Consider the following 20,911-nt stretch of genomic DNA (forward strand, 5'->3'; position numbering starts at 1 on the left):
AAGCCCTATCCCTGTACTTAGCTTCCTACACATTGCAAAGAATGATCTATGTCTGGCCTTCAAAGCATCCTCTTAGCCTGCTCTGATGGACCTTTTGTACATTTATAAAACAAAGAGTATTGGAATTATAACATATAGCGCTTAAACCTTATTTGCAACATAAATAGGACATGTTGAAGGAACAGGTATGTGTCTCAGGGACTGTCTCTTCAATGGAATAGGTAGGCTTCCCATCCATGTGAAGCACAGTTCTTCTCTAGCCCAATTTAAAGCATAACTTGGACCAGTGTATGAGGAATTTGAAATTTACCCCTGGCTTGGCACTTATCTCTCTAGTAGACAGAGGCAGCCTATAAATGATTGACCACCTATGTGCAAGCCTACATATACCTCTGAAAATAACACTAGGAGTACCAACACCTGTCAGACACATTTGGGAACCATGGCTAGGCTTAAAAAGGCTCCTGAGGTAATTTGCCTAGAAATCACCTATGACCTTATGATTATATCTAGCAATTACTTTGCTTTATCTTGTCATATTTGTCACTGAATGTCGTATGATTTACTGCATATTTTTAACCCTTTTGTTGCAAAATGCATTGCCACTGATTTTAGGCTTCTTACACACATGGCTGCAAGATATTGACATCTTTGGAAGTTCCCAGTAATCAGTGGTACCTTGGTTTGGCCTGTATTATGGAAATGTGTCCCTGCTGGGAGAGGCCCACATAGGGGGATCTGTACCTCCCATGTGTCTGTTCTTGGGGTTCTCTCACCACTGATCACTTCTGAATAGGTTGGTGCTAGGCAAAAAGCCATGATACTGCAGCTTCATTATGTTTTTTTTACAGTGATGTACTTTGCTAATGTTACCTGGGATGATATGCAGTGGCAGCATATGGGGAACATTCTCCACTTCCATGTTGATGAGTCCCTTATTTGCCTGCATACCTACTACAGCATCAGCTCCCTCTCTCAGCACAGCCATGGCATCCCCACCAAGACTCACACTTTGACTGGTGCTCCTAACATGCTCCCATATGCTCTGCCAGGAAGAAGCAAACAGCAGAGCCTCCTCATTCTTCTCCCACTGTGCCAGCACCAAAAGATACCTATGCACCAACTGAAGTCAGGTTGCCTGGATCATAGTCAAGGCTTCTCTCTCTATGCCAACACAACAAGCTATGTATTGTATTTATAAATCTGTTTAATTTCTGTGGACCTGTGGTCCCTAGGCCTCTAATGAAAATGGGTTCTGTGCAGTCAAAATTTCCTGGTCAACATCGGCAAATGACTAAATATAAAGATGTCCACTAGAGGAGATTATCACAGGGCAGACAGGGTTTCCCCCACCGTCATTTGGCTCAAGACATGTTTCAGGGACTGATGCACCTGAAGTTTGCATCAGTGTTAGTAATTCACAGAAACCTAGCTGTCCATGTTCACAACATCATTTAAGATAATGACTATAAGAGCACAGAGTGAACAGAAATGGGTGAAGTACCTTTCCCCAATCCAGCTATGCAGTTTTACTTCTCATCAGGATGCATCACATATTGCTCATGCCAGACTTCTCCTTTCATACAATGAATATGGAATAGGATAACAGCATGGTTAGGGTATTAGATCGTAAAGCTAAAAAAATGGTTCTAAATTTTGTAGACAACCTAGAATGGCATCACAAATTAGTCATGTCCATGGTGACATGGAAGGAGGCAAGTGAGGTAGAATGAGTACTTCAGGAAAAAGAGTCTGCACAGTTTTAAAGTGCAACAATGTTTGTAAAGAAATGCATAACAAATATGCTTTAATAATTCTGTGACAACTTACATGAGTGTGTACCTGTTATGCATTATTACACTTATCACCTTCCAGACTGTCTCCTTAGCATGTAATGTGCTCATCCTTTAAGCCTCCTCCCTATTCATGAGTCCCATTGTGAAAAGCACGCATGGAATACCAACATCAAATTTTCTGAGTGCATTCAAAAACCTAATATAAGAATAAAAAAGGTAACCAAAGGTACTAGTTATGAAGTGATTATGGCTTTATTCATGCCTGGAAAACCATTTGACCCTCAGCCTTTCAGTCTGTGGCTAATAACCAGAAAACAAAGAGCTGTTTGCTCTTTATTTCTGCTGTCTTTGAACAAATATTGATTTAACTTGTCACAAACAGAATTGCATGAAAAGACCAGGAATGTAAGTTCATTTAGTGCATAATCTATAACCCATCAAGATGGAAAAATGATAAGACCCACATTAGCAAATCAACAGAAAACGATTTTCTTTTTGACATCGTTCTATACTAATCAGTTTATGTCACTGTAACATGAGTGTTTTTGTCAGTGTCACTTGGTAATGCCGATCAGTGTAGGGAAATGAAACAGTACAAGGGGATAAAGAGAAACAGCTAAGTCTAAGGAAAAAGAAGCAATTCCTTAATTTGTTCATGAATATGTGTGAGAAAAAAGTAAAGCAAGAGTGAAGGAGTAAAGCAGCCCTTAACAAAGCACAGATGCTTCAGTGCAGTTCCAAGCTAGAAAAATACAAGCTACCTCTTCCAACCCAGTGAAATTTGCAGTCACAAAATAGCAGCAATCATGAAATCATAACCTTTCTTGTTCTCAGCTTCTTTTTTTGTTCTGGATAGCTTTGGCTCATCACTACAGACCACCCCGCGCTTGAATCAGGAGGCCTCCTTTGTGTGACAATACGGCCCTGCCTCATTCAGTACTGACTCAGCTAGCACAATGGCAGCATTTGTTCTCAGGAGTTTGGAATTTGTCATCAACACTGCTGTGTTTGCAGTCACAGCTGTGGTATTTGCTTCCTAAATTATACTTTCTTTTCCTCCTCTGCATGCTTCATTTCTGTTCTTCCTAACAATTTGTTGGTACTTAAGCAGTCTCATTTGCACAAATTGAACACCCACCTCCCCGTCACTCAGGCCTGTCTCTGACTTAACACACACACACACACACACACACACACACACACACACACACACACACACACACACACACACGTTACACTATTCAAAAGATTATTCTTGGATCTGCCTGCCATCCCAGATCCCCATTTTAAAGCACAATATACTCAGAAGGAAAACTATATTTAAATCTGTTGATTATATAATTTTCTTTTAACTGTGAAATGCATACAGACTCAAATTTAGTGCTTGGGTCTGACACAGGAAAGCGGCCTGATACAAAAGAGCTGAGAAGGGAGACAATAGTGATCGAAGGAAGAGAATAATGGGTTCGTAATGAGGACTCGACGAAACAGAAGGCAGATTTCGCAGAAAAGGACGTAGGTGCAAGGGTAATGCACTGAGGAAAGGAAATAGTTAATAGAAAGGACAAAATCAGAAAGATGTTATGAGAAAGGAGATGGTTGTAGACAGGAGAAGAGAACTGTGAACATATAATATGAACATTGCATGTGTAGGTCTTGTAACAGTAAGTCAACAAAAGTATTGAAAAATATATACAAGAAGTGAAGGTGAGACAATAGAAGCTACATTTGCAATTCAGTCATACCTTGAGGCATACACTGTGCTTAATTCAGCAAGAAATATGACTATTAAAGATTGAATCACAGCAACATCGTGGGAACAAGTAAACCCCCGACGTATCACCTTACTCATGTACGCTAACCCTAACACTGCTAATGCTCCTAACCCCAACCCTCCACATTACTTTGTAAAAATCTATTTCCCCAACAGTACCAGTACACAAGACACTCACATAGACCCACGCATACACATACACATGCACACTTGTGCACATGCACAACACTAAACCTATGACCTCACCTAACCCTTACTCTAATCCTAACCTAAAAACACTCACAAACACACTTCTACCGCTAATGCTGAAACTTTTGCTACATCCAAAGTTTTGGGCATTAGTAAATAACCCCACTTACCTGTAAGTAAGCAACCTACATCCACTAAATGGAAAGTTGATGTTCCCAATATAGACATTTACAGTATTCAATAATACACATACACTTTTTATTAAAACACTCACCACTTCACTTACTCAAAATGACCGGATTTAGTAAACACACACACACACACACACACACACACACACACACACACACACACACACACATACCTATTTGTCGCTCTCTCTCTCTCTATATATATATATATATATATATATATATATATATATATATAAGTTCAGAAACCTGAATGTAAGTGGGAGGGGGTGTATACCTTTTTATAGCTTTTGAATATTTTTAAGTCATCGTCATCAAATCACCTACAGCCAATTTATTCACCTTTGTGTGACTAGCCAGGAAATAGTGCATAGTCTGTGATCCATGTTCCTCTGTCTAGAGGTTACTGCACTCCACAGATGATACCTAAAGCAGTTGGGCTACACGACTCTTCCTCCAATGAGTTTCACCAGGAGTCTTGCTGCTGTCCATGACTCCATTCATTTGCTTTTGTGTTTTTTTTGGGGGGGGGTTGAGCTGCACCCAACATGTTTTTCTGAGGCGGGAGGAACCCCACAGATGCATGAGAAGAACATGCAAAATCTACATAGAAATTGGTCTGATATCAGGATCAAACTCTGCGCCTCATTTCCACATGTTGTATACAGTTTCTCAAGTTTTTAATTATTTTTAAAACTTTCCTAAATATTAATTTTAGAATGGTTAGCATGCAGGTGGCTCAGAACAGTGCTGTTATTTCACCAGAATACTTAGTAGCACAGGACGTACAGACATCTGTACTGCCAGAATTCATGGCACTGTAAAATATACTGTAAAAATGAAACAAGTTACAGGCCTGAATAAGTAGCAGAGGGGACAAAGTGCATCTGAACTGCTCTATTTGCCAGCAGCTTTTCAAGCAGGACTGCACCATTCAACAGTGGATGCTGAAAGGCAAGAGAAATTCATATAAAGAATAACTGAACACTTGAGGGGTTAAATAAAAGTGGAGAAATACATACAGCATGACTTTACTGAAGGCTTGCCTGTTTAAATATGGGCCACCTATGTGTGGGTAACATAAGACAACCTGCACAGGTTTGCCAATGGGTACACTGTTTTGTGACTTTTAAGAAAATGTTTCACTCCTTTTTATGTATTTTTTAATTGGTAAAAAGTTAATGGGATAATTGGACACAGACTATCATTAACAATTTGGCACATGTAAATAAACAATCAACAACATTGCCAATAAGAACTGAAATACTACACAATGAAATATGATGGTTGAGTAAACATATTTACAAAATACAAAATACAAAATGCGCAAAAAGAAAATATAAAGTGTCAATTTCTATACAGTAAGATTCTTTTAAGAACCCATGATTAGCTTTTAATCAGTCATTGTTTAAAAATACAGATAGTGATACAAGTAATAACAAAATGATCAACTGGGACAATAACGGTTAAGGATAAATGGAGTGTTATTTTCTCTGTGTGGCATAAGGATAGTAAGGGGGTTTCATAAGGATCCAAGCTATAGATGTTCTTTTTAATTGGTTTATACGGAAAAATCTTTGACAATATGGCATTCTGATGATATAAAGATAGCCGAGGTAGTAACAAACAACAGATAATATAATGCACAATTAACATTAAAATCAAGAGTGCTCACAAAAATTCACAGAAATGTAATTCATAGAAATAAATGGTTTGGAAACATCTTCAGGGCTTAGTCACTGCTGTCAGTGGAATTTATTGAGTACTACAAGGTTGCTTGTCAAAGCTTTCCAAAATATTGGGTTTAATATTAATGAGTGCAAGAATGAAAAATATAGTAACTTTGCACATGACTGGCAACATGCTCAGTATAATATGGAAGTAGAGTCCAGTCACTGATACTTCAAAACTACCATAAAAGTGTGCAATCTGGCTGAAGATGTTCTTCACAAAGTGTGTATGGTATGAAGGAGGCAGACTATAAGGAAGAAAGAAAAGAGATTGCATTTATATTTAACAGAAATGTATATTCAGTGGTACCCCCCCCATTTTGTCAAATGCTGTTTCTTCAACAAACACTGGGGGTATAGTTTAATGTTGATGGTACAGATAGCCGAGTGTTGAATGTCTTGCTGATGTGTAATGCAGAGTCAAGTGGGGTTAGAGGGGTAAGAGGGTTTGTGTGTGTGTGAGTTAGGGTCAGGGTCAGGAATGAGAGAAAGATAGGTTCATAGGTTCATAGGTTCATAGGTTCATAGGTTCATAGGTAGGTACTAGGTTATCTGCCCGAAGGCATTTATAAGCCTAGCTGGAGTGTGTTGGCTTTTGCCACCTCCTTAGATTAGTTCTCTGTGCCTCTGTCCAGCAGAGCCACTGAAGAGATCCCCGGTGTATACTTTCTGTTTCCCATCCACTTGTCAAGGTTCCTCTTGAAGAGGGTTAGCGAGAAGCTCTGCCTAATGTAGATTGGAATCTTGTTCCAAAGCATGGGAAGTTTCTGGGACAGGAATCTATCCCTCCAGCATGTCCTATTTATTGCTGTGGTGAGGTTTAGATCCCTAGAACGTGTGGCACGAGGGGATATGGTTTCCTTTAGGTGGAGCATGTCCATCAATTCTGGGTTGGACATGGCCTTGTATGTCAGGCAGAGATCACCTCTGAGTAGGCTGTATGGAACCGAGTACAGCTGGAGTTTCTTCAGTCGAGCTGCATAGGGCATCTGCTTGAGGCCAGTGATCCTCTTGGTAAGGTACTTCTGTGGTCTTTCCAGTTGTTGCAGGTGTCTTGTAAGGTACATGCCAAATGGGGCATTGTACTCTATGATGGGTCTGATGAGTGATACATAGATATTATTATATAGTATACGTAGATATTAGTATATAGTAGGTACTGCATGTTTGTATGTTAGTCTGTGTATTTTATAGTTAGAGCTGGGGTTAGTTTAGGGGAAATATATACTGTTGTTTGTGTGTGTTTGTTAATATTTGTGTGTCCAAGTGTGAATTTTGTAATGGCAGTGTTATGGGAAGTTTTTATGAAGGTAAAGTGCAGGGCTAAGACTGAGAGAAGGGACAGTGTTAGGGTTCAGACAACACCCATTACTCCGCCCCCTGCCCTCTTTAGTACCTAACCCTAAGGCTGCCCCTTCCCTCAACCCTAATCCTGCACTTTACCTTCATAAAAACACTTCTTATAACATTACCACTATTCAGATGAATTTGTGGCTAGTGTTATGGGGTGATTTAGTGTTAATATCAGGAGAGGAAAGAATTTTCCTTTCTTAATATTATTTAATTTGATATTTTTTGTTTTCGGTATTGTGCAAGTTCAAACTTTTTTTGTTGGTGTTTTCAGTTCAAGATTAAATTAGTTCAATAATATAAAGGAGAACAATTCAATTACATTGTAGGTAGAATGGTGACTTAAAAAGCCAAGAGCAACAGGTTACTCATAAATTAATGGGAGTGAAATTCCAGGTAAGGGTATAGATCACCAGGGCAGATATTTAAAGTTAGTGGTGAAAATGACAATGACAACAAAAAGGAAACCTTGATAAATATAGCATCATAAGTGCCTTGGAGTAGGCTACCACAGAAGACAGGAGTGCATGATATATTTCACATTAAATGATCAGGAGACAAATATTTTGGTGAGGTGAAGCAACTGCAAATTCTTGGGATATATAACAAACCTAAAAACTGTGTCTTTTAAGTCTTTAATGATATATTTATGAATATTGCCCAAAAGTACATAATGAGCACTAAAGTAAGTTGTTTTGAATATCACTCTGAATGTAATAGCTATAACAGTCCCCAGTTTAGCTTGGGAGAAAATAAATCAGTGCCTTTAATGGGGGAGAAAATAGTGACTGGTTGATTCTGGAAAGCACTGTAAAGAAAAAGGACACCGGAAAGGAAAGTCTTTGGCTTTATTTTATTTTTGGAGAGCTCACCATACTGACCATCAAGCCCTGCTGTAAAAATGCTCTGTAGAATTGCCCATTTCTCTGAGTGACAGCCCTACAGTCCATTGGCTCCCAAAGGCAAGCAGAGCTTGACAGGAGTGGGAGCCATCATTTGCCCTCTGGGAAACCAGATGTTTCTCATTAAGCCCTAATATCCCCAGTACATGGCCATAACATCCACAGCACATTGCCATTCATGCCCAAGGCCCTTGTGTGCAATATGCCTTCTCAATACACATCCATAGCTCTGTATTTGAAGTAATTAATTGACCAAGTACCTGTTGTAGGCTGCACCATGTTATGTGAGCCCCAGTCTCCTGCAGGAGGGCATGCCCACATACCTGGTTTTTACCCCTTCTTCCAAGAAGACATGAGGAGGTTAAGCCTTATCATTCCAATCTTCTTCCATGCCAGTTCCAACAGGTGCCTGAGCCACTGGTCAAATTCAGACTGCATGAGTTGTAGTCAGGTTTTATCCCTCTATGCCAGTAGAACTGGCTAGTTTAACTCTAGTATAGAATATCATGTGACTAGTTAGTGATCGCAGTAGGACACTTTTCTGCTATAAGAGTCTTTTATTACTGTAGTGCATTTAAGTTAATAGACTAATGTACTATATGCACTTTCCCCTTGCATGTTAATATGAACACTGGAACTGTTACAAAAGCTCAGTGTACTCCTTTGATATCGAAAAATTTGGTATAAGTTTCCAGACTGATGGCATGGAAATCTTAAATATCAGTGCAAAAACTCCAACCACAATGCTTTTGATGCTAGTTAACTCAATGGAAGTAAGTGAAAATAAATGAGGCTTGTGAAAAAAAGTGAGGCCTTCCTTCTAGGCCAGAGTGACTCAGAAGTCATGATGGATAACTGCAGTAAATGATTCATGAAAGTTAGTAGGGGCAAAACAGAGGGAAGCCGCTGTAAGAACTTCTCAGCACGAATGGACCTCTCTGCACACATCATTTATTATAACCCAATAAATGGGATGGTATGGGTAAAATTGAGGAGAAAGAAATTCTAGAAGTATCAGGACAACCAAATGTCCCATGAAAAGTTTTTTATGAGTCACTACATATGGCACAATGCTTCCAATTAAGAACATCAACTTAAACAGGAAGATAGGAAGCTTATGAATTTTATTCCCATACCAGGAACTTGGACTCTGTTTCCACTGTTGACATTTCATTGCAAACCGCTTCTACATCATGGTCCTTTCATAAAGAATACCTTGTCTTATACTTTATATGCATTTTATCACCAAGTTATCTAAATTTTCAAACTCTGCATCTTTTTTTTTTCATAATATCATTACATTAAACTTCTATGTCCAATGTTTTCAGTTCAGCAAACCTTATTCTTTATTCCATTGTGTTTTGAAAAGTATGTCATCTCTTTGAACAAAAATGCATGCCCTTTTGACTCTTCTTCATGAAAAAATAACAAAAATTAACCCTCTTTACCAAAGCGTTATTGTACATCTGAACCTTAACTGACAACGTGCACTATGCTGATCACCATAAACGGATCCTTGAAAGCTGAACTGAATCCCACCCACTTGCCTCTCTTTGGTGACTAACCATTTCATACGATACTGGACTTGCTTATGTATTTGCCATTGATGTCTAACGATAGCTCTTACTCTTCTCTTCTAATGGGATCCAGTATCTGTCTGCCTGGGACGACATGATTGACCGGCCTCCATACTTCACCAGAGATGGCCTGCATCTGTCACCCCTGGGCTTCTGGGTACTGGCCAAGGCTCTAGCCACCCCTATAGTACCTTTTTAGGCAGTGTTTCAAAAGACCAAATTACCATTGTAGCAGCTACAGACAAATTCAATCTGAGGGTCATGCTGTTCAATGTTAGAAGTCTAAATCTCAAAATGCACTCGCTCGAAGCACTCCTTAAAAAGGAGAACATCGACATTTGTGCTGTAACAAAAACCTGGTTCAAGGCAGCAGAAAGCATCCCTGCACTACCAGGCTATAACTCATTCTACACCTTTCAGCCCCAGAACTTTGACCAAAGCTCCAAAGGTGGTGGTGTTTCCATATCCATAAAGGATGCGCACACTTCCAGACTGGTAGCCCAACATAAAGCATCAGAGATACTTCATGTGCAGCTAACATTGGGTAAGACAGCGATTCAGGTCATAGTCTGCTATAGGCCCCCAACCATGTCCAAAACTTGCACTCCACATTCCTAAGCACCCTGGAGAATATTAGGGTCCAACCTAACACTCTCTTACTAGACGACTTCAACTACCCCTCCATTAATTGGAAAAACTACTCATGTACCAATACACTTGCCCAACATTTCCTGGAGTTCATTAATTCCAATGCCATGGACCAGCTCATTCTTACCCCCACTAGAAGTAGCAACATCCTTGACCTGGTCATTACAAACATGAGCGACTGTTGCTCTACACCAATAGTCTGCTTCTCCCTGGTTAGATCCGGCCACAAACTAATCACCTTGGAAATCCACATCTCACCCCCAACCCTCGCAAAGGTAACCACCATGAAAAACTTCTCCAAAGCTAACTTTGGGCTTCTAAAAACAGAGGTGGCTAACTTCACTGCACCCAAGCAAATGAAGAATAGTTGCATGACCACAGAGTCATGCACCAATGCACTGTACAAACACATACACAAATGCATGGATCTCACCATACCCGATAGAACCAAGACACTCTCCTCCAAAAAAAGGAAGCCAATCTGGTGGTCCCCTGCCATAAACAAACTCTGCAACAGAAGGGAGGAAATTGACATGGAATAAGGTGAAATCCCAAAACTGGAAAAAACTCCTTTATCAGCCTCAACAAAAAGTTGAGATCCCTCATCAAATCCTCTAAAGCTAGCTATGAAAACAAAATTGGAGCAGATAGTAAAGACAACCAAAAGGCCTTCTATAGTTATGTAAAGAATCTCCATGGCAATACCCAGATTTGCTCTGAGCTACTGCACAATGGTACCTGCTATACCGAGCCAACAGATATTACCAGTATACTGGCTGACAGATTCATTGCCAACTTTACCCCCCACCAAGGGACCAGTCACAATACCAGTAGATTGCCAGGTACCCAGTATTATTGCTGCACAGGTTAAAACAGCACTGTCCAAGGCCAAGAATACAGCTTCTATGGGACCTGACAATATCCCTGACTGTGTTCTACATGAACTACTGAGTGAACTGGCACCTCACCTGTGTGCCCTGTTCAGTCACAGCCTCACCTCAGGCTTTGTCCCTACTGAATGGTGCACTGCTACAGTCATCCCTCTTCCCAAAGGAGGAGCAACTACAGACCCTGGGAACTATCGCCCCTTTTGCCTGGCGAGTCTACTATGCAAAGCTATGGAACGCATCATCATGGACCTAATAAACAAGGATATAGGGAATCTCCAACTCTGGATCCCACACAGTTTGGTTTTTTGAAAGTTAGATCATGCCTGCTGAACTTGGTCGACTTCTTTGAGTCAGTCACCAGAGCTGTGGATGAAGGCAAGGTGGTTCACACAGCCTACCTTGATCTGGCCAAGGCTTTTGATACCATTCCCCACTCAGGAATCATAGAAAAACTCACTAAGCTAGGCATCAACCCCTATATCACTAGGTGGGTTGCAAACTTGCTCACAGATAGAACCCACAGTATGAAAGTAGCTAATTCCAAGTCAGACTGCCGACTAGTCACGAGTGGAGTCACACAGGGTTCGGTCCTGGGTCCTCTCCTGTTTGGTATCTACTTCTCTGAAGTCCAGGCCAACACGAAAGGACTCTGGCTGACTAAGTTCACAGACAATTGCAAGTTGGGAGCTATTATTAACTCCCTAAGTGATGTTGACATCCTACAGAATGGATCAACAACTGGTGTCATAACCATGGCCTTAAGTTCAATGCCAAAAAATGTGTCGTCATCCACTTTGGGAAAAACCCAGTTCCCATGAATTACCACATTGATGGTAGTCCACTGAACACAGAAGGCGTTATAAGAGATCTAGGAACACAGGTTGACAGCAACCTCTCTTTTGATCACCACATTGCCACTGTGGTCAGAAAGTCCTTCTATGTGGCAGATCTAATTACTAAGGGTTTTGCATCCAGGAAGAAAGAGGTCATTGCCTCCCTCTTCTCTTCCCTCATTAGGCTAGTCATCGAGTACAATGCCCCATTTGGCATGTACCTCACTAGACATCTGCAACAACTGTAGAGGCCACAAAAGTGCCTCACAAAGAGGATCCTAGGCCTTAAATACTTGTCCTATATAGACAGACTCAAAAAAACTCCTACTATTCTCTGTCACATATCGCCTACTTAAAGGCAATCTCTGCTTGACTTACAAAGCCATGTCTGACCCAGCTTTGTTAGAAATACTATATCTAAAGAAATCCCAATCCCTCCGCACCACATGCTCCAGAGACCTCAACCTCATTACCACAATTAACAGAACATGCTGGAAGGACAGGTTCATAACCCCGAGATTGCCCATGCTTTGGAACAGACTTCCCATACATGTCAAGCAGAGCACCTCACTGACCCTCTTCAAGAGAAATCTTGATGAGTGGATGGGAAACAGAAAATTCACCCTGGGAATAACTCCAGTGGCTCTACTCGACAGAGGCACTGGGAACTTAGGTCGGGTGGCACTATGCCATGGTAATCCTATGGTTAGGCTTGTAAAGGCCCCAGGGCCATTAGCCTAGTACACACCTATGAAGCTATGAACCTAATAACAAAAAAAATATGTTTACATAACATTATTGTGCAATACCTCCCTTTCCTTAATATTTTCCCACAGCTTCTTACATAATGCACATTTTTGATGGCTGTCTAATGTCACTATTTGCCGTTAAGAACATTTGCAGTCACAGTCATTCCTGCTAACATAAAGGTAATAATACAAACTGGATAAAACTTGTTCAACCCTCTCATCCTTGTGATATATACAAAATCTCTCTTTTGATTGAAATCTATAACTGCACATTGCAGCAAAAAAGCAAAAAAAAAATCTTAAAACTACCTCATACTTTTTCTAACCATGGATATAGTGGTTCATGATTTGCTACTGTTGTTTGTCTGTTTACTATTTGAATTCTGTTTATTGCACATCAGTTTATTTATTTATTTCCAGTTTGATGACTGGGGAGGTCCACTGGGCTCAAAGAGCCCGTTTTCAGTGGAGGCCAGGGGAGAAAAGCTCCAATAATACATAGTACAAGCTCCATAATATGATGTACAATACATAGTGGAAACAGAAACAAGCTCAGCAAATTTTACATACAAAATAGCAAAAACTAAACAAAAGCTTAGAGAAGGATGTAAAGCATATTTACATGTTTAGTGATTGAGAACAGTGGTACAAGGTAAAATTAATACAGATGTTTAAATCATCTGACAATGATATAGAAGTAACATTAGCATGGATGAGTTCTGTATGCATGAATAATAGCATAAGTTAGATTAATGCAGAGGTTTAAATCCTCTGAAAGTGGTAAAGAGGTAACATTTGCATGAAGGCAGTACATAGGGTTAATCAATAGTGTGTAAGGAAGAACAAACTTTGTGTGTAATAAAGTATCCGTGATTGTTGTTCTTTCCTTTATGAGATCTTGTGCCACATTAAGAATTATATGATGTAATTGCATGTATATATGAATGCAAAGTGTGTAAGCAGTATTTGGTGTTGTCTGTCCTGCCTTAACATGAGTGAAAGGAATATGATTTTACAAATTGTGTGTCAAGCTGCTGTGTGAGATGGTACAGTTTGTGATTAGCATGTATATTATCTATTCTTTTTTGAGTGTGTGTGTGTGTGTGTGTGTGTGTGTGTGTGTGTGTGTGTGTGTGTGTGTGTGTGTGTGTGTGTGTATGTGTGTGTTAGTTGGGCATTTTGCGGTCGTGTTTTGTGAATGTGCTGGATAAATGCTCAGTGCAGGTGGATATGTAGGTTAATGTGACATGTTCATCTATGCCATTGACTGTACAAGTACTAATATACATACTTTTCCTAATTCCCTAATAACTGGGGGCCTTCTTATACCTTACTGTACAAATTAGAAGCATCTGTCATAAAATGTATATCATTTGACTATCATCATCATTGGCTCATACATATATTTCTCTAAAGCCTTGCATTACAAAACTTTATATAAGCTCCAGACATTTGTTTACTATATTACCCACAATTTTTCTATTAAGAATCAGCAGAATGTGAGTATTTTTTCTTTACTCGAAACATACATCTCATTTCCCACAATGCCAGGCAGAGCAATGTCCATTCTTAATTATAAAACATTAGTTAAGTATTTATCATCAGAAGGTGAAAGTGTTATTGCTCTCAAAGTGTCTAACCATGTCCTATCATCATTCTTACAGATAAAATGTACCATACCTACAAAAGCTGATCAGGTAAAATACCACTCATGGGCTGTTCGTTATTCAACTGTACCAAGTATTCCATGTGAAGCCCGAGGTTATGCCAGGCTAAAAGAAAAGCAAATATGAAACCACAGGTAATGCCAGGCTAAATGAAACCATTAAAAGTGTAGTTTTTCCTTTCTCTTCTCTTCTCTTCTTTCTTTTTCATCTGTAACAAGATTGCTGATCTCAAGACTAGAGCAATGTGATCTCATAGCTAGAGAAATGTGTGACTTTGTCTTCCTGAATATCAAAGAACAAGGAATGTCTTTTGAAGTGTGTTAGATCTCCAGAGGTGCCCTCCCCTCTTCTTAATTTAGCAACAAAGATGAAAGACCAGAAACTGTATTTCCTTCAAGATACATTGCTGTAATCTCTCATATATTTATTTACTTGTATAACACATAGGCACCAGGGTGGATTCAGGGTTGAAAGAAAGAATAACACGTAGACACCAGGGTGGATTAAGGGTTGAAAGAAAGAAGACATAGATGTGCATTGGCAATCTTCCAATGATTGCTATGACAAGTAAAATAAATGGTTTTATTATTTGTTTTCTCTCCAGCAACAGGGCCATGATGTCATGCACACTTGGTACTGAGAACAGACATTGTATATAACTGTGCATACCATGTTTTGTAAAAGATGATGCTAGAAGATGGTAGATATAGATGCTATCTGAACTTGCCTAAGTAGTTATCCATTTTGGAAAGGTATTTTATTTATCTATCTTATATTTAGGGCTAGTATTTCTTTAGTAAGCTCTAGATGGGGAGCATAGATATCTTGAGCTTAAGTTTTTTTACGTGTATCATTTGTTTTTATTGCATGTGTGCAGACCTGTCTAGTTGTGGAAGATGGAAGCCCACACCCAGGCCATTAATGCATATTTTCTTTATACTCTTGGGGCCAGGTTGTGCTTTGTGAATTATTTATTGGAAACACTTGTGTGGACTTGCTTGCTATGACTTCACTTTTGGCGTGGTGGATTTCAAACGCCATTGGCATCAGGCATCTTTACATCAGTGGGTGGTAATCTGCCATCTGTGTGTTACACTGGTGGCAGTGGTGAATTTGTACCATCATATTAAGGGGCAAGGGTACCAACCCTTCTTTTCATTTACCAGTCTTATGAATTAAAATAATGGTTAGAGTGAACACCTTTAGACCAGGTGCTCCAGACATCTTCAACCCTTTCAAAGCCTTCCTGTAAGGTAACTTCCATTTCTAACTCCTGAAGATTATTTGTATCTATTTTCTATTTTTCATAACCTCATGCTAATTTCCCTATTCCCAACTTATAAGTATATTAAAAACATTCTATCACTTTTTCATCCTCCCAAGAGAATAAATGTACTTGTTGTCTTCCCTAGAAACACAACCAAATCCATCATTTACTTTCTTAACTTGCTTCTCCAATAATGAAGAAACCTTCTTCTTTCTACCCTTTAAAATGTATTTTATTTTAAATCATCAATCTTCATTTGTTCCATATTTATTTTATACAAAATATCATTTTTTCTGAATCACTGCACTATTGTGAATTTTTAAATTACTATGTATTCCCTCTACTATTCACTTCTATAATTGCATCTCCTCTTTTTTAAATATATTTTGTATGACTTTCTTTGGACATCTCCCATCATTCTGAGCATGCTTCATAAAACTCCCTTGTGGACTCATGATCTCTGTCTATAATCTCTCAAAAATTGTGCACATTTCCCCTAAAAAAACAATGTTTCATGCATTCTAAGCAAAACTCTCTTATACTTCCAAATAGCCTAATTCTTTGATTTCAGAAAGTGTCCTACAATCAGAAGAATAAATATCCGAAATATCTAACTTAAACTTTACAAAGTATAATTTACTATATAGTAATCAGTTGGTGTGTATATGCTCCCCAGTTTACATAAATAAGTTATTTTTTTACTGGAAGCAAATATATCCTTCCTAAAATTTATGACAGAATTACCAGATCTCTATGTTTTCTATTCTTTTCTCCATGACAAATGCTTATTAAATATACGTACCCAGCAAACTGTATCTGTGATCAGAAAATATGTTTTTACTTTTCAAAATATCTTATAGAGAAGTGGAAGCTAGGTTAAGAATGGCTTCATGCCAGGAAAGAGCACTACAGATGCAATGTTTGCTCTAAGAGTGTTGATGGAGAAGTACAGAGAAGGTCAAAAGGAGTTGCATTATGTCTTTGTGGACTTAGAGAAAGCATATGACAGGGTGCCCAGAGAGAAGTTGTGGTATTGTATGAGGAAGTCGGGAGTGGCAGAGAAGTATGTAAGAGTGGTACAGGATAGGTAAGAGGGTAGTGTGACAGCAGTGAGGTCTGTGGTGGGAGTGATGGATGCATTTAAGGTGGAGGTGGGATTACATCTTATTTGCAATGGTGATAGACAGGTTGACAGACGAGATCAGACAGGAGCCCCAGTGGACTATGATGTTTGCAGATAACATTATGATCTGTAGTAAGAGTAGGGAGCAGATTGAGGAGACCCTGGAGAGGTGGAGATATGCTCTAGAGAGGAGAGGAATGAAGGTCAGCAGGACTAAGACAGAATATATGTGTGTGAATGAGAGGGAGGACAGAGAAATGGTGAGAATGCAGGGAGTAGAGTTGGCGAAGGTGGATGAGTTTAAATACTTGGGATCAACAGTTCAGAGTAATGGCGAGTGTGGAAGAGAGGTGATGAAGAGAGTACAGGCAGGATGGAATGGGTGGAGAAGAGTGTCAGGAGTGATTTGTGACAGACGTGTACCAGTAAGAGTGAAAGGGAAGGTCTACAAGCGGGTAGTGAGACCAGTTATGTTGTATGGGTTCTAGACAGTGGCACTGACAAAAAGGCAGGAGTCAGAGCTGGATGTGGCAGAGTTAAAGATGTTAAGATTTACACTGGGTGTGATGAGGGTGGACAGGATTAGGAATAAGTATATTAGAGGGTCAGCCCAGGTTGGACAATTTGGAGACAAAGCCAGAGAGGCGAGATTACGTTGGTTTGGACATGTGCTGAGGAGGGATGCAGAGTATATTGGGAAAAAGATGCTAAGGATGGAGCTGCCAGTTAAGAGGAAAAGAGGAAGGCCTAAGGTAAGGTTTATGGATGTGGTGAAAGAAGACATACAGGTGGTTGAAGTGACAGAGCAAGATGCAGAGGACAGGAAAAAATGGAAACAGATGATCCGCTGTGGCGACACCTAATGGGAACAGCCGAAAGAAAAAAAAGAAGAAGACTTTTCAAAATATCGCCCCTCTCTTTTTCTTTTACTGGTGCATGTATATTGGCCCAGTGTAGATTAACCCACTCTATCCATAAACTATACCCTATAGACCTCCCTGGTTTAACTACTAAAATATCCATAACTTTAATTTCACTTTTACCTGCAGCCAAAGTCATCACTTTAGAAGAGGTCTGTTCTGTTTTCTGAAAAAGCATAATTCCAGTCCTCAATGCAGCTTCAATCTTTCCAAACTACACTAAATCATGGTCTTAATAGTCTCTCTCTTCAGGCTATTAACATTTGAAGAAATTAACTGAACACCTCATTTGTTTTGAGATGGCATCACTTTCATTTACACTACATTTCCTGTGCTCCATTCTCATTCTAAATTTCAGTTTTTCATATATTTATGCTCTTTTTTCTACTATTTTTATTCCCTCTAATACTATTACCAGCTTTACCTGTATTATCTTATTGTGATACAGGGAGACCTTAAAACTGATTGCTTATTGGGACTTCTCCAACTCCTTCCTCTTTTTCTTTCACAATTTTACAAAGAATTTTAAGATCTTCTTCTGTTTTCATTTCCCTACTCAGAGATGCGTCCCCTTTGGAGAAACATCCTTGGTATCTCGTTGAGCAGAAGTTTGCACTATTTCAGTTGTACTGATACATTCTGAATCATTAACATTTTCATCATTTGTAAAAAGAAGACAACAAAAAAATCTACTCAACAGTGTTTTTCAGTTAAACATTTGGTGCATTGTCTTCCACAGTTATTTTTAGTATGTCCATTGTCACTGCATGAATCAGGCTGCCATTTTGCGCAGTTCATTGAGGCACGCCCTTATTAATTTAAAAATGGAATGCTTTAGACTGACCAGCATAGTGTAAAACTCTTTTACAGTTTCTGACAATAGTTATGTTCAGGTGACATATACACAATCATTTTCAAATTTGAAATCTATTAGGCAAAGTATCCCCTTATCCACACCCCTATTGGGTCCAATTCTTTCTTAAAATCTAGAATATCAAGTAAGTGAAGTTGCAATTCTTTTTTTTAACATTAGCTTCAGCTAAAGTATTAGTTCAAAATTACAGACATATCCTTCTTCTCACAATAGTTTAACTAATTAGAACACAGTCTACCCATAGCTTACAATACCTTTTCAGCCCTGAACTTTTCAGTAAACAAGAAAACATAATTATATAATTCAAATGAAACATCATACATAGGATCTTTACCAACAGGTATCACTAAATGTAGCTGTGATGCCATAATACCCAACAGTTCCAAAATGTTTCAGAAAAAAGTCACTCTGAAGTACATGGAAAAGGTGCTGGTATGAACCTATGAAGTAAACAAAATTAATAAGGAACTTTTTCCATGCTGATGTTTAAGTCCAGGTAAGAAATAGGCCACCTTTGTCTTGTTCTTCTTCCGGCTTTTCCCGGTTAGGGGTTGCCACAGTGGAACTCCGGTCCGCTAATGATTGGCAGTAGATTTTTACAGTGCCAAGGTACCAGCTCGACGCCCAACCTTCAACGAAGGCATGCCCATTTCATGCATGTCTTTCGAACGCCACTCGACCGTGGGGAGAACATGCAGACTCCACACAGAAGGCTCTCCAGCCGAGAATCGAACAGGAGAACCTCTTGCTGTGAGGCGACAACGCTACCGCTGCACCACCACGCCTTTTATATAGGCCACCTTTGTCTACAGAATATAAATCTGTAAATAAAAGCAATTATGAGTAAATGTGTATTTACTTTCTCATTATATCTACTCAAATAAAAGTACATGGACAACAAAGCAATATGCAACAAATAATGACTGCTACAGACATAGCCTTAAAAGCGGACAATTTTCGCAGGTGGAGATATGCTGTGCCCTGAAACCAATTTGCAGAGATCTACTCTCCCATGATATGAATGTGTAATGGATGAGTTACTAAGCTGCTCAATGTTACTATAACCAGAATGTGGAAATTCTAAGATTTAGTTTAATAAAGAGGCAATTGGCTACTTATACCTTATAAGTCAAATGGATGGCTTAAAATTTCTATTGTATATTTGTGAAAATATGTGAAGGCTACCAGCCTAGCTAGATAGAATTTTGTAGATAATTCTGTCATTGTAAATATGAATATAATCCACAGGCTTGTCCTCTTAAAATGTAAGAAAACTGTGTTAAGTGTTGAACTTCAAAAATGTAACCATAGTGCACTCTGCTGGAAGAAAGCTGATAAGTCAAGCATTGTATGACTGTTTGATCTCAAGGCTCTGAGACATAATGTCTGGACTGAGGAATTCCTTCTATTGTTTTGAGACCAGAGTTAATGGCTAGATTTTGCATGTGTATTGTCTTTTGTTGCTGTGGGTTCCTGGCAGCTGCAGGATCAAAGATATGTTAAACTCTGAGTTTCTGTTAGCCTGAGAACCAGAGAAGAATGATGTAATCTGAAATGAGTCAGTAGTACTGTGTTATCAATTTAAGGACAGAAACAAAGGAGAGCATTTTGCATTTGTCTTCAGAACTGACCACTCACCAGCACTTGCTTTGCTCTGTCTGTATGTAAGTAGGATCTTAGACTTTAGTGTTTCTCTTAGGAAATAGATAGAAAATAGTAAGTTTAGACTAGCTGTTTTCTATATTTATGTCAGACTATTCCACAGTATTATTTTAAATATTTTCCTGTGATCTCTGAACTCTTGACTAGCACTGTGTTGAATTGAGAATATTTGTCTTATGTTTTTATTATTTATTATTAAATATTTTAAAACTTTCAACTGTGGCTGTTTTGTGTAGAGATAGTTTAAGCTCCAGAGTACATTGCATGTACAAAGCTACTCCAAATAAGCCTTGCTGTTCGTCAAACTTGCTAATTTGATAATAATATTGCACAGTAATAATTAGACACCCTTTGGTAAGGGACTTATTGGTAGCTGATAAATAGGGGTTCTGAGGCACTGGATCACTACCTTATAGCCAGGACAGAAGGGGCACAGCTAGTGAACCTGTGCCAGCCTTCCCCAGGAGTGTCTGTGTGGTTGCATATAAATCATATATCAAAGTGTGTGTGTCAGCTACTTGGGCAGGAACACGAACCACTGGTTGGACAGAGGGTGTGCTGGGAGGACTTGGCTTGAAACCCTGGCTAAGGACTCCACTCTATAGCTGTGCCAGTAGGGAGTCTTATTGAGAATCTGGAGTGAAAAAGAGAAACCAGTCCCAGACCGACTGTGATCTCTGTGCACTCTTAAGGGAAATTGTACTTTACTGTGTGTATATTTGTTATCCTTCCCAATGAGGACATCCCTCACTGGTGTTAGTAGTGAGGA

The sequence above is a fragment of the Protopterus annectens genome, chromosome 13.part0, assembly GCF_019279795.1.
Source record: "Protopterus annectens isolate FY-2018-M chromosome 13.part0, PAN1.0, whole genome shotgun sequence".
Taxonomy (NCBI): domain Eukaryota; kingdom Metazoa; phylum Chordata; order Ceratodontiformes; family Protopteridae; genus Protopterus; species Protopterus annectens.